Source organism: Saccoglossus kowalevskii, chromosome 14, assembly GCF_978046115.1.
Source record: "Saccoglossus kowalevskii chromosome 14, keSacKowa6.1, whole genome shotgun sequence".
In the NCBI taxonomy this organism is placed as follows: Eukaryota; Metazoa; Hemichordata; class Enteropneusta; family Harrimaniidae; genus Saccoglossus; species Saccoglossus kowalevskii.
Genome location: NC_140654.1, coordinates 7,648,135 through 7,657,397, shown reverse-complemented (window position 1 = coordinate 7,657,397; position 9,263 = coordinate 7,648,135).

The window sequence follows — 9,263 nt, the reverse complement described above, 5'->3', positions numbered from 1 at the left end:
TACCAGCATGTATGTAGCATTTTAACAATTTTTGATTTATTTTAATTGATATACATATTATATCGAGAGACGTATCGCGAACTGACAACACCGGGGCCTATGGGCACGTATCCGATTGTATGTAAACGGCAATTAAGCGAATGATCCACCCTGTGTAAACTTACTCACGTGTTACGACTTGAACAATTAATACAGGTTATATTGATTTACAGATTCAAGAAGATGACCTTCCGGGGATGCCGTAGATATATTTACCAGTGCTGTTAATTCTTTAACCACCACGCTTGTTTGTCATGTCTGTTCGGCATTTCAGGCGATGACAGCGTAATATGCTAATAATTAGGTTAACGTAAGTGTCTATGATTGGCTAAATGTTCATGTCTTCTACTATGTGATTGGCTAAGTGTAATCTTATATGGCGTTGGTTTGTATCAGCGGCCCGTTGAAAATATGTTTACCATATTTAAACTTATGTACTGTGGGGGTGAAATAAAGGCCACTCTCAGCTGAGAGAGCGACGGAGACACGAACTGTTCCTCGTGTGTGTAATACTCAGTGTACAAGTCTGAAATAAGTATACAATTCCGATCTCGTGCGTCCCGAGTGACAACAGAACGGCAATTTAATTGTCACATACCCTACAACACTGAGCCATAAGACAACATGACCTGGAAGGATTGTAAGGTAAATATTTTCATACTGATATTTCGTACCTGTGTATGCTTGCTGACACACATATGTGGACAAATTGGCAATGTATATCTAATGGTCAGCCGCCCCTTATACACACAATGATAAAATAACGATTGCAAAGTAAATACTAGTTTAATATAACAACGAGCACAGTGACTGGTCCGAAAATAAATATTGATGTCAATGATACACGAATTAATTAGAAGAAAACATACAATATATTCGTTCAATTAAGTTGTAGACATATTTTAAAGCATAGTAAAATTTCTATTCCTATCCTAGTTTTATGTATTAAACGAAGTAAAATTTAACTCGTAGGCTAATGTGTTATGAGAAAAAAGTTGTTGCACCATTGTAGCATATACTTCCTCGGAAATTAAAACCAAATTTGAAATGCCGAATAATGGATTCATTTCTCATTTTATCGAGATGTGTCTGAAAGTAAAAAAAAAAATAAACAACTAAAGCAGGCCTTATCGTGGCTGGTGTAGGATTCTACTATTCTATAAAGGGTTCATACCACTAATTGAATTTCCATAGACGACAATGTTAACATATGACGAGATTGATATATGAAAATGATGAAGAAAGTTGAAAACATGGCTCAAAAATGGGAAATCAACATGCCAGTAATCAACCATATGAAAAAACTAACATGTTGGCCAGCTCAAACTCTTGCAAATCTCAGGTAAACAAGACACACCTACTGTATTTGGATTGCACCAAGAAAAATCACTGGAAAAACACCAAGATTAGAACATCCAAATACACACAGAATAAACCCACAGGTACACAGCCGCTAAGTAGTAAACAGAAGACCACATGTTGGTCTCACTTCTGACCCAGGTGATTACGCCCTCAAAAAGAGAGCACCTGAGAAAAAAAAATATTTAAAAAATTTCATTGGTTCTTGCTAGGCATTTAAATTGCCATTGAATGATTAGTGGCATGAGACCTAAAGTAATTCATGCCTAAATATTTATTCGTTTGCCGCTGTTAAATATTTCATGTAACACAATATCTGAAGGCAGAAACTTGCCAAATTTGGAGTTTTGGGTTAAATCTAACACGCTCAAGGTTTTAAATTTGATTATCATGAACCAGTGTTCACATACACTGTATACGTTGCATGGAACCCATATCATAGTCGTCGCAGTGTGACGTATTCCACCATTTAATGTATGTATAAATTCAATAAATCCGACCTCGTGGATCAGCGACAGAGTTTACTAGCGTTAATCAATATCGAGTAAAGGTGCTCATATTTGTGTATACAATTTTGTGGAATTGGTGGGAAACCAAAGATGTTAAAAATATGTTGATCTGCTTATATAAATCACTCTTAGTTTTTATTTGAAAATATATAAAAATAGGTATTTTTTTTTCTTTTTGCCGATAATAACAATTAAGTTATAAAAATAATAAGTGTTCTTTCCAAGCATAAGTTGTCGTACTTGAAAACTAAAAAATATAAATTTACCAAGGTTTAATTGTATATATGGGGTTTGATTCTGAAATAATGAAATAAACTTTATCTCTGTAGGTGGGGAGTAGTAATACTGTGCAATAAACTTTAACCTTAGGGAGTTATTTTTGGGACAAACTAATGTAAAGTGGTATTCGTCCTCAATTACACTACAGCCAGAAGGACACAACCTCTGGTTACGTGGAGTACCACTGGCCCTACCCTTTTCAATTTGTAGTGCATGGAACGAGATCCTTAATCTACATAACGCATTTCTGTATATTGCAGAAGACTGACCAATATTTGTGAGATATTTCTCACATGGTAATTCATGTTTCACCTTACAATAAGTTACAAGTTTGGGACTTCTATTAATTTCACAGAGCTCCAATCCTGTCTGGAAATATCAAAGCACCTCTGTTTAAACAGTTCCAAGAATGCAATAGAATTACTTACATATTGGTCAATCCAAATATGTCCAAAACCATATTTATAGAGAAGATTTTAACTGTCAAAACCCAGCAGATAGTACCTGCTCCTGCCATATTAATTTTACATTTATACGATTCTTTTAAAATATGTGGAGAAACATCACTTGTTAATTTTAACCAAAAACGAATAATTTCAACATTTACATACACTCTAAGATAGTGCCGTCCCAATTCTCCCCTAACAGCGGAATTAGTGGCAACAAAACTAACACTTAGTAAATATTTACACAATTTATTGTGTACTCTCTCCACATCATTATAATATCAGAATGTGTGCCCCAAATAGCACTACCGTAGAGGAGAATTAGGAGGATTTTACAATCAAATATACGAAATGCAACATCAGGTGGCACACCACCCAGATTCTGAAACTTTGATTCCAAACAGAAAAGTGCTTTACTAGCCTGTTGAGAAACATATTTTTGTGCCTGTTACCACTTTCCAGAACTGGAAAGTATAACCCCCAAATAATTATATTTTGAAACAATTGCAATGCTTTTACCCTTCCAAAACCATTTTTTACTGTTTTTTAAACGACCCCCTTTCCGAAAAACAATAATTTTAGTTTTCTTAAGGTTCACTGTAAGTCTCCACCTTGAACAATAGTCTACCAAATTATCCAATAATCGTTGTAAACGAATAGGTGTACTACTAAACAGAGCCAGGTCATATGCATACAATAGGTAACACGATTTCAGAGCACACAGGTAAACTACAGTTTCATGACCTTGTCGAAAAGCTATATGAAGATCATTAATGTAGAAACAAAATAAAAGAGGTGAAATCACAGAGCCCTGTTGCAAACCCATACGAATATTTAAGTAAATAGTTACCCCTAGGGAGTTTCCACAGATGCCATTACATGCTGGTACATTGAATATAAGGAATTAAATAATTTGCCTTTGAGACCGGTTTTGGATAATTTGATTTACCCTATCGAAGGCCTACTCATAGTCTACAAATGCACAATAGAAACGACCTTTTAACCGAAAGACATATTTTTTCACAAGAGTACGTATAATGAAAACATTATCCAATGTGCTTCTATGTTTCTGGAAACCACTTTGTTCTACAATTTCATTATAATGTTTTAACCAGGTATTTAACCTATTACTTAATATACTTGTATAAATTTTACTTATGACGTTTAATAACATAATACTCCTTTAATTACCGGGTTCATCCTTGTTTCCCTTCTTGTATACAGGCAATATTAATCCCCTACCCCATTCATTATGAAAAATTTCCTGGTCGAATACCTTGTTGTATAAAACAAATAACATTTCATGGATTTCTATGGGAGAATTTTTCCAAAATTCTGTGGGTATGCCATCTGGTCCTGGGGCTTTATTTGTCTTTGATTTACTTCGATTGTCCCTAATTTCATTCAAAGAAATAGGCCTATCAAATTTAGAAACATTAAATTCGTTATTTAACACCACATTATTTTCTAAATCATCCATGTAGTTTTTGATTGATGGGAAAAACTCTTTTTGATTTTCGTTTTCCATCACAGTTAGTGGGTTAAATAAATCATTAAAATAGTTAAACCATTCAACCTCTGATATACTGTCTGGCACATTGGGCCTATTAGATTTCAAACTCTTTCAAAATTGTTGTGAATTAGGTTGTATCGCCATTTTAAAACAATCAACACGTTTTTTCTTTGATAATTAGTTTTTTTTATCACGAACTAGTTGCCTGTATGAGTATTTAGACTGCAAATAATAGTCTAGGGTAGCCTGACTTCTACAATTTCTGAAACGATTCAATGCTTGATTTACTTCTCTTTTAGTAGTACAACATTCCTTGTCAAACCAGGAGTTAAAATATGACCTGCCAACATATTTAGGTTTGTGCATCATATGTGTATTACAAGCATATATAATATCAACTAAATTATTATAATACTTTGGTTTTCCCTTGGTGTCCCACCTTAGTTTAGTAGTAGAATAATTGACACTATGCTGGAAGTCATTGACATTCGTAGAATTGGAAACATAAGCGAGTGATATAGCAAATTCAAGTGGCATATGATCAGAATCAACCGGAGCTCCGACTGTAAATACATTGAACAATGGAAACGCATTTGGAAATGACAAAACATAGTCAACAACACTTGTCCTAACCTCTGAAATAAAAGTAAAATTTCCACTACCAGTGTTTTTAAAAACCCTACCATTCACAATTCTAAGGCCAGTGCTAATGCAAAAAAACAGAAGTTTACTACCATATTTATTGACCTCATTATCCATCTACTCCCTTAAAGGTATATCATTACTTTGCTCTAAATCATCTATTGGCAAATGCACTTTAGATCAACACTGTCACCATAGTTACCAGTTCTACTATTTGGGTCGCCTACAGGTAAAATTATTGTTAGTTACCGATTGTAAAACTGCGATAAATTTAGCATGGCGATATTTTCATGGTAGGGATACACCATTCATTTCTTGCAAGTTGTTATACGCCCATATTTTATGAACGGAATACACGCGCCTATATTCTACCAAACCATGCCATAACACAATATGAACTGGAAGGATTGTAAGGTAAATTAGCTTATATATACATATATTACATAGTTGTATATGCTTGCTTGTTTTACATGCGTAATACGCGATCTCACATGAATCAAGGATCGTTGAAGCTGCATTTATGTTTACAGCCAGCGTGGATATACTCTAGACCGCTCACAGTGTATTTGCGGAAATGTTGTACACAGATACATATTTTCATATTACAGCATTTAGCTGGCAAGTGGTCTTCTAGGGAAAAATAAACATTGTAGGATGGGTACCAAGCCTGCACAACCCAGGTTAACATGGCATAGTTCACAACTATATTACTGGCACGTTTTACAAATTAATATTACTAATATTTTCATACGACTCAACGCTGGACCAAGCGGGCATTTGTTAAGTAAAAGTTGACAGTTTATTTAGGAGTTCAAACGTTTAAACTCAATAATTGAAATAATTAATTGGATTGTATTTTCGACGGAAATAAATAAAGAGCCTCTCAGTAATGATACGCATTATTCTATATTAAACATCCCTGACACAAATACACAGAAATTTAAAAGTTGAGACTCAGGTTCGTGGCATATTTTTTATAAAGTGTTTGTGTGTGCATATTTCAAGTGAAACTAGTGAAACAAAATATTTAATTTTGTGCTTAGAAAAGTGCTAAATATTAATAAAAATGCGATGCATGTCATTGTTTTTCAATGGGCTTAACGACTAGACTAACTACATAGATTGACAAAGGATTATACAAATCTCTGCCTCCTCGTAAATAAGTTCTGCACATGCTCCACTCAGTCATAACATCAACAACATGACTGCCGCTTGTGATAACACAAGATCGCAAGTTTCGAATAAAAAGAGAAAAGCTGGTCCACCGAAAAGTTATGACTCAGATTCAGGCTATTGAACACGATAACGTTTTGGACGAAGCAGCATGTCGTCAAAGAAAATTAATATTAATGGATTCGACGTCTTTTTCGGAAAAAAATCATTTTGCGTAATAAATTATTTTCGTCGATTGGCATTTCAACGATACGAGTATTACTATCCAAGCAAATTACTGTGAAAGAAAATAATTGTTTCAAATAAATTTCCAGGCGAGTAGGAAGACGAGAAATTACTTTTTTGCAAATTTGCCGTTTTCGAGCATTTCGCACTGTACAATCATGACACGGTCTGATTGTCAGTTTGTTGATAAAACGTCTGTAACAATACAAGTTAACAATTGTGTAATTCCTTACAATGTATAAAAATCTGTGACTAGCAATTTCTAACAATAATGTACTAACAGTAATGCCACAGTTACAATGCACTAAACGTACCCTAACAACGTATTAATGTACATTAATCTCTATAATTAAGGATAAATGCACCGTAGCCGCTTAACAGTAATCTTTAACCGTTATGCATCAATGAATCACATACCGTAATGTACACTAATCTATAACACTAATCTGACTGTAATGCAACAATAATTCATTGGAAAAGTTATCAGTTACTTCCGTTAATGTAATTTCGTTTTACATACCCGTAAATCGAAAATGCCAATAATTCACTGACAGTATTGTACACTTATCTTTAACACTAATCTGACTGTAATGCAACAATAATTCACTGACAGTAATGTACACTAATATTTAACACTAAACTGACTGTAATGCAACAATGATTCACTGACAGTAATGTATACTTATCTTAACACTAATCTGACTGTAATGCAACAATAATTCACTGACAGTAATGTACACAAATATTTAACACTAATCTGACTGTAATGTAACAATAATTCACTGACAGTAATGTGCACTTATCTTTAACAGTAATCTGACTGTAATGTAACAATGATTCACTGACAGTAATGTACCCTTATTTTTAACACTAATCTGACTGCAATGCAACAATGATTCATTGACAGTAATGTACACTTATCTTTAACACTAATCTGACTGTAATGCAGCAATGATTCACTGACAGTAGTGTACATTTATCTTTAACACTAATCTGACTGTAATGCAACAATAATTCACTGACAGTATTGTACACTTATCTTTAACACTAATCTGACTGTAATGCAACAATAATTCACTGACAGTAATGTACACTTATCTTTAACACTAATCTGACTGTAATGCAACAATAATTTACTGACAGTAATGTACACTTATCTTTAACACTAATCTGACTGTAATGCAACAATAATTCACTGACAGTAATGTACACTAATATTTAACACTAAACTGACTGTAATGCAACAATAATTCACTGAGAGTAATGTGCACTTATCTTTAACACTAATCTGACTGTAATGTAACAATAATTCACTGAGAGTAATGTACATTTATCTTTAACACTAATCTGACTGTAATGCAACAATAATTCACTGACAGTAATGTACACTAATATTTAACACTAATCTGACTGTAATGCAACAATAATTCACTGACAGTAATGTACACTAATATTTAACACTAATCTGACTGTAGTGCAACAATAATTCACTGACAGTAATGTACACTAATATTTAACACTAAACTGACTGCAATGCAACAATAATTCACTGACAGTAATGTACACTAATATTTAACACTAAACTGACTGTAATGCAACAATGATTCACTGACAGTAATGTGCACTTATCTTTAACACTAATCTGACTGTAATGTAACAATAATTCACTGACAGTAATGTACACTAATATTTAACACTAAACTGACTGTAATGCAACAATGATTCACTGACAGTAATGTACACTTATCTTTAACACTAATCTGACTGTAATGCAACAATGATTCACTGACAGTAATGTACACTTATTTTAACACTAATCTGACTGTAATGCAACAACAATTTACTGACAGTAATGTATACTTATCTCTAACACTAATCTGACTGTTGTGGTATGTCTTCGAGGCGCCGCAATTTTCGTGTTATTAAAAAAACATCTGAGGTACCAAAGTTCGGGGAGTTCGCCACCTTTTCACTGAACAAAGCACACGGAGAATCGAATCGTGTCACATCTCATCTCAGCGCCACGGGGGAACTGCCTGAGATTCCTTTATTTGTCCTTTCAAATCATCGCAACTTACATGGAATTCCAAGGGATCGAGACGTGGTCTTCACACATATAGCCGATCGCACAATGTATTTAACACGCTATAATATATCTGATTAATTGCCCCCTATGTTGGGAAATACCTTAGTTTATACTCATCGGCGTCACAAGTATTAAAACAACATTCCATAGCTGACATTTATATCTGCCAGTTGTTCCACCCACTAATCCCACTAACATGCGTATGAACCTGTTATGAGCAGGTACTTTGCTTCTGGTGTGCTTTATAAAACCGTCCACTTCGTCTGGTACTTCATTTTCTGGTGCTGGTCCAAGAATTTTATCAAGTTGACCTATCGACCGCAACCACTGCATAATATCCATTTCGTCTTCTGCAGCCGTTATCGTCTGCAGGTTGCCAAGGGAGCCGGTTAACATGATACGTAAACATATCCATCCGCACTGCCAAACATTGTTACTGCTTATGAAAAATGTACCCTTTTCACCAATAAGAATTACCTTTAAACATTAAGATATAAACCCTGTATTATATATGTTACGGCATGTAATAAAAATCTTACAGTTATATTTAATATTTGATAGTGTAAATTTCATTAGCGTATCAATATATGTGCCATTGTAGCACATACTTAAAATTAAAACCAAATTGCCGATTTATTCTTCATTTTATTGAGTTGTCAAAAAGTAAGCAAAATATTTTCGGAGTAAACAACCAAACCAGGCATCAGCGTTGCTGGTGTAGGATCCTTCTATTCTATAAAGCATTCATACCTAAATTTTTATTTGTTTGCGCTGTTGATTAATTTGGCAATTTTTTTATGTAATCACAATATCTGAAGGCAGAAAATTGGAGTTTTGGGTCATATCTAACACGCTTAAGGACTTGAATTTGATTATCATGAACCAGTGTTCACATACACTGTATACGTTGCATTTAACCCATATTATAGTCGTCACAGTGTGACGTATTCCACCATGTAATGTATATATAAATTCAATAAATCCGACCTCGT